This window comes from Dama dama, chromosome X (assembly GCF_033118175.1).
Source record: "Dama dama isolate Ldn47 chromosome X, ASM3311817v1, whole genome shotgun sequence".
NCBI classification, from domain to species: Eukaryota; Metazoa; Chordata; class Mammalia; order Artiodactyla; family Cervidae; genus Dama; species Dama dama.
Window position 1 is genome coordinate 70,062,544 of NC_083714.1, and position 7,081 is coordinate 70,069,624.

A 7,081-nucleotide genomic window follows, 5' to 3' on the forward strand; every position below is an offset into this window, starting at 1 on the left:
TGTTCCATGTCTGGTTCGAGATGTTGTTTCTTGACCTGCATACAGGTTTCTCAGGAGACAGGTAAAGTGATGTGGTAGTCTTATCTCTTGAATTTTCCACAGTTTGTTGTGATCCACACAGTCAAACGCTTTAGTGTATCCTATATTATTTTAAGTGAAGAACACTTTAAAATGAAGACAGTTATGCATCCATATATGCCTGCATGTGTGTGGATAAGTGCACACATCCATATACAGTCACATGCAAAAGCATGCCATTTATGTATATTTTGGACTTTCAAGTTTCCTATTGTAGATCAAATCTGGCTCCAAGCTAAGTTTCAAGGGCTGTCTTTAGCTCTCTTCTCCCTCCTGTTTACGTAAATTTCCATTCTTACATTTACTTGTCTCGTCTAGGCATCTATGTCCTCATATTACCGAGAAACTCTTACAGAAAATTCAGTACAAATATCCTTTTCCTGCAGAGTAAAAACTTGCTTTCCTCTCCCTCATCAAAATGTAACAGTTACTCTCCTTCCAAGATTTTCTCATGTTTTCCATTGCCATTCCTAGATAACCTATGCAGACAATTTAGTAACTGCTAATGATTTTATTCTTTGTAGACAATACAGTTTTACTTAAATTGAGACTTTCTTAAGACACTGCCCTAACCTAAAGTAATTGCTTTGATGGCAGAACTGTCAGGTGCTATAGGGAAGAAGGCAGATATTTCTTTGGTGCCTAAAACTGATTCACTAACCAAAGTATTTCTATAGATCTAGTGTGCTCACCTGTACAATAATAAAAAACATACAAACAAGCAAACAAACAAAAAAAACAAAACCTCAACTGCAAGCTAACAAAGTTGGAAATGGAAGGGTATAATGTTAGTATTATTGATAAGAGAGGATGCTAGCATCCTTGTAGAAGGAAAATGGTCTTAAATGTAAGTTTCACAGATGTGTAACCCTCTTGGCCATTAGTGACCTAGCTTGTTCCAAAAGAATTTTGAAACAGAGAAAAAATAAGGAAAGTATCACAATTTCTGTTGTCTTGACAGATATGACTATCTCTGTGTAAACAGTCCTAGAAGAAACTATGATTATTGGCTTGGACATTTCCCCCAGTAGAGAAGGAAAGATGTGGTAGTATCTCAGGAAATAGACAGGGGAAACTTTAGGATATGATCACTGCCTATTTCCTGATGGATTACAGATTGAAACATGTATATTATCTAGGGTGAAACAGATCACCAGACCAGGCTGGATGCATGAGACAAGTGCTTGGGCCTGGTGCATTGGGAAGACCCAGAGGAATCAGGTGGAGAAGGTGGTGGGAGGGGGGATCGGGATCGGGAATACATGTAAATCCATGGCTGATTCATGTTAATGTATGACAAAAACCACTACAATATTGTAAAGTAATTAGCCTCCAACTAATAAAAAAAAATGGAAAAAAATTTAAAAACCTTTTTGCCCTTCAATAATATTTTACCTCTTGATTTAAAAGCTGAAATGTGAAGTTAAAAACAAGTTACACTGGACAAGAAAATATTTAATGAGAAATTAAATACCAGTGGATTTTACTTTTCCTTGATGTGTGCATTGTTAAAATAACAATAAATCACACTGATAAAAGAAATATAAATTCAAACCATATATTACTGATTTGGTTGTCTAAAAATTATGTCACATCTATGAAAACCCAATTCTTAAGTAAGACTTTAGCTGTCTATAGACTCATGAAATAAACACTGGAATAAATGTGTATATTAAATAAAATTTAGGCAGTGGGGCTTGCCACAATCTGCTGATCTTTCCTACTATATTGTGTTTCTTCTTAGGGGAATGTATGCAGGGCAATTTAGAGGAACTGAAGTGTTTTATGAGGGGAACAGGAGGAATGAATAGAGATAGAGAATAGGAAGTAAGGAATGCAGGTGGGCACATAATACAATCTAAATAAGAAATAAAGCTTTGAGGTTTTTTTTTTTTTTTCATTATTACATATTTTGATGATATGTAGATAGACCGTCTCAGTGATTTCTGAACAAGACACTCATGCTCTTTTATCCTAATAAATATAAATACTTTGGCCAGTTTTACTTATTTTCAAAATTTTACAAAACTTTTCTAATTTATCTTCTCATATTCACGTGGAATTTAGTATACCATTTCAGACCACTTGGTCTATCAAATCTTTCAGTATACTTGCTCAGAAAAAGTTCATGTTATGCCTTCTCAAGAAAGAGCATGAACTCAACACCATTGTAATAAAGTTTATTTTTTTGCCAATTGGAATATCTGAGTGATTAACCAAATATAACATGTTTATTAATAGGGGTTGTTTCTTTTTTACTTGAAAACTAATGAACAAATATCATAAGACTTTGTGGAGTTATAAAAAAAAAATTGCAATTTGCCCTCAAGGGGAAATGTCTTTAGTTTGATTTTGGCCAATTAATAAAACCTCTGAGATGTAATGCTAACACTAGAATTTGTACTCATACATGAAAGGCAAGTGAAGTGATCAGAAAAGTCTTAGAGGAGAAGAATTTTGATTGGGTATTAATAAGATGAGGGCCATAAAATAATGCAGAGAAAGAAAGGATTCCACATGAAGGAAATAGCTAGAGAATGACACAAATCTGGAAGTTAAGGGAGCTGAAATGTGCATAGATTATTTTACAGAGAATAGTTTGAAAAAGTAGAGCAGAGGAATGTTTAGGGCTTCATAAGACCTTTAGATATGAAGTTGCAAATATAAAAGGATGAAGGACAGATTAGAGATTCTAAATTCAGAGCCAAGAAGTATTCCTGCATATGATAATGCAAAGGTAAATCACTCCAGCATTAAATTACACTGGGTTATACAAAAGACCTTGAGGTGTACTCCTTGACATTATAAGAGCCATTTTCAGATTTCTTATGTGTATCGGGCACTGAAATCTTTATCGCTAAAGCCAGAAAATACATGGATTCTGAAAACAAATATGAAATGATGTGATAATCCACCCTACTCTCCCACCCACAAATTGTGGAGCTAAGCCTAATTCAATGCAGGTCACAACACTATATTGGTAGGGCCAACTTACAAGGCCAACTTCATTCTACATCCATATCAATCTACAATCCATATCAACTTCAATCTACATCCAACTGTTTTCTTTCAGATTTTTTTGTAAACAATCTTGTTTATAGGTTAGAAACTATTTTTTATCTAAGGTGACATGACTGTTGTGTTCACTTACCCTTCTTGGCCAGAGCAATTATTAGGTTCTGTGATACAAAGAAAGAGAGGTAGACCTTTGATCTTAAGTAAAAAGTTTAAAACACTGTTAGCCAAACAGCAACTGTTTGGAAAATATCAAACATATTTTGTATTGTAGATCAGAAGACTAGAATATTCAACAATCTTCAGCTGGACAGGAGCCTAGTCCAAAAACACAGGCAAGGTGTATTTGAGTCTAGGTGGTAATGCTGAAACAGAAGAAAAAAAGAAAAAAAAAAGGGGGGGGGGCTGACTGCAGAGATACTTTACTGCTAAAAGTTTTGTTAAGTCTCATGTAAAAGAAATAAGCAGCCATCAATCTATTGCTGCAAATGCCATTATCTCCAGGTAGGGGTTTAATGTAGTTTTCTTTACAATAATAAATAAGAAAACTAGAGTGGAGTTGGGATGGAAGTAGGGGATGGGAGATATAGGGCCTTTTCTCCTGCCAGAGTAATTCACAATCCAGGTAATTTGAGTACTGTTGTTATAGATATAGCATCCATATATGAATTCTACTTTTTAATTTTCATCCAGGTTTTCAGCATTGTGTAGATTATTTGTTCAGAAAGTAGTTCTTGCCAATTTTTTTTTAAAACTGCTTATTGAAATAATATTATACAAATCATAAAATTCACCCATTATAAGTGTACAATTCAATGAATTTTAGTATATTTGCAGTGCTATACACCCATCACCCAAGTTGAATTTTAGAAGATTTCCCGCATCCCCAAAAGAAACTTTGTGTCCATTTATAATCATTCTCTAATATTTTTGCCAATTTGTACTATGCTCTGATCAGAAACTCGACTTGTCTATGAAGCATACAAACCAGACATGAGTCGGACTTTCCCCTTGCTCTTACAAAGCAGTTCTCAAAGTCTCTTTCATAAGATATTGTGAGGCAGGGACTCCATGGACAATATTTGTATACCTGAATATATACTATAAAAGCTGATGGAGCTAAGGATAAGAGGGGAAGAGAAATTGGGAAGGAGCACCATTACAGTGAATCAGAGAACTATCTTGTTTTTCTTTTCCTTCTATTCACTCTATGTGCCTCATAAATAGTCAGATTTTTTAACATGAGTTTTATCACTATGGAATGTGGAAAAGGTGAAGATAACATATGCATTACTGTTGCTGAACAGGATGAACTGAAGATAGAAGTAGGTGTTAATCACCTAAGATATAAATACATTTTTTTAGGTTCAGTTATGGATCAATGACTAATGGAACACTTAAAGTCTCCCACTCTGCCCTGTATTCAATCTATCAATCTGGTCAAGATACCCCTCTTTTATTTGGGCTCTTGATAAGTAGCCAAATTGTTTTGTAGTTGATCTTCCTTAGGTCTGATTTTCCTAAGAGCATGTTTGCATCAGCTGAAATATTCTTCTTTTCAATAGCCTCTTTTGGCTTGTGTATCAGGAAACCATGATGCCTGATCCAAACATGTCTTTAAGATGGATACATAAATTGACCTTCAATTAGGCTCCAGGTTAAGACAACAAGGGGAAATAAATAATTTATTTTCTCTCCCTCTTTTTTATTTTATTTCTGCTCACATTTTGACATTTGCTAAAATAAAAATTCATAACACTAAAGGTAAGCAATGGTTAGAACTGGACATGGAACAAGAGACTGGTTCCAAATCGGGAAAGGAGTACATCAAGGCTATATATTGTCACCCTGCTTATTTAACTTCTGTGCAGAGTACATCATGAGAAACCCTGGGCTGGATGAAGCACAAGCTGGAATCAAGATTGCTGGGAGAAATATCAATAACCTCAGATATGCAGAAGACACCACCCTTAGGGCAGCAAGCGCAGGGGAACAAAAGGGCCTCTTGATGAAAGTGGAAGAGGAGAGTGAAAAAGCTGGCTTAAAACTCAACATTCAGAAAACTAAGATCATGCATCAGATCCCATCATTTCATGGCAAATAGATGGGGAAACAATGGAAACAGTGAGAGACTTTATTTTGGGGGGCTCCCAAATCACTGCAGATGGTGACTGCAGACATGAAATTAAAAGACAGTTGCTCCTTGGAAGAAAAGCTATGATCAACCTGGACAGCATATTAAGAAGCAGAGACATTACTTTGCCAACAAAAGGCCATCTAGTCAAAGCTATGGTTTTTCCAGTAGTCGTGTATGGATGTTAGAGTTGAACTATAAAGAAAGCTGAGTACTGAAGAATTGATGCTTTTGAACTGTGGTGTTGGAGAAGACTCTTGAGAGTTCCTTGGACTGCAAGGAGATCCAACCAGTCCATCCTAAAGTCCATCCTGAATATTCATTGGAAGGACTGATGCTGAAACTGAAACTCCAATACTTTGGCCACCTGATGTGAAGAACTGACTCATTGGAAAAGACCCTGATGCTGGGAACGAATGAAGGCAGGTGGAGAAGGGGACGACAGAGGATGAGATGGTTGGATGGCATCACTGACTCTATGGACATGAGTTTGAGTAAGGTCCAAGAGTGAGCTCTGGGAGTTGGAAGCCTGGCGTGACTCAGTCCGTGGGGTCACAAAGATTCAGACACGACTGAGTGACTGAACTCTACTGAACTGAAAGGCAAGCATCTCCACTGAGTATCCAGTAAAATTATCTTAGGCTCAAGGGGTCATGCTTTGGCCTAATAATTTTAAGTCTACCATACCAGGTCTTTCAATATATACCCGTTCCTATTGTATACAGTGTCTACTATCTACTCCTTTTTGGAACCAAAGATCATTCTCCCTTGCACACCTTGCCGCATTCTCCACCCTTCATCCTCTAGATTCTTTGCAACAAGCTTTACAAGGAACGTGTTAGATAATTGGAACTCTGGTCATGGGGGAATAAACCTGTGACACTGAAATGTGTTGTTTAATTTTATCAATTTTTGCAAGTGTCAAAGGTTACATCACCTCCCACAGGGGAAGGAAGAAATTCTGATCCCTGCCAAACATGTCCATGGGGAAGCTTATTGCAATAAAACTTTAGACCAGATAATTATGGAATGTCTGTCAGTCTGCAGTAAAGAAATCATGCCATACATGGTTTTCCTTCTTTGCTACCAATTTTTTCTCCTAGTTTCTTTACGAGTAGTTTGTCAACTAGATTCCTGTAAGGCGAACTAATCGGCAACAGCATTCATAACAGAAGCATATACCACAGATGTTGAGAATAATTAGGGACAAACCAGCAAATTCTGAATGGAAGCTTCTAATCTGTCACTTTCCCGTCATTAGTAAGTGATAGAGCCAAGATTTTATTCACTTTTGCAGCATATAGGATAGTTAACACTGCTTCTAGTTCTGACAAAGGCAAATTGGAAATTAAAAAAAAATGAAGCAGCCATTATGTGTAAAATTTATATGTTGGCATTTATAATTAATAAAAGACAACCTAATGATGTAATGGAAAGTAATATGAAATAGTATTTCTTGATGTACATACTCTGATTTATACAATATTATTAGAATAATGGCAACCACTTACTCAATTACATATATTCCAGGCAATGTATTAAGAGTTTTGGATTTGCATGTATTAACTCATAATCTTCACTATTTATAGTTGGTGAATTTAGTATCTCAATTTTACAAGTGATGATACTGAGGCACAGAGTTGTTCAGTAACTTGATCGGGGTAAACACAGTTAGTGGTAAAGCTGAAATTTGAATCCAGGTGGTGTGGCCCAGATAGTGTACTTTTAACCAATACACTAGACTGCATCTGGGACTCTCAGAATAACATGATTCCCTCATTCTAGGTATATTGCATTTTTCATCATAGTAACTCAAACTTCTAAGATGCAATTTAGTACTCTAAGCAATAAGCT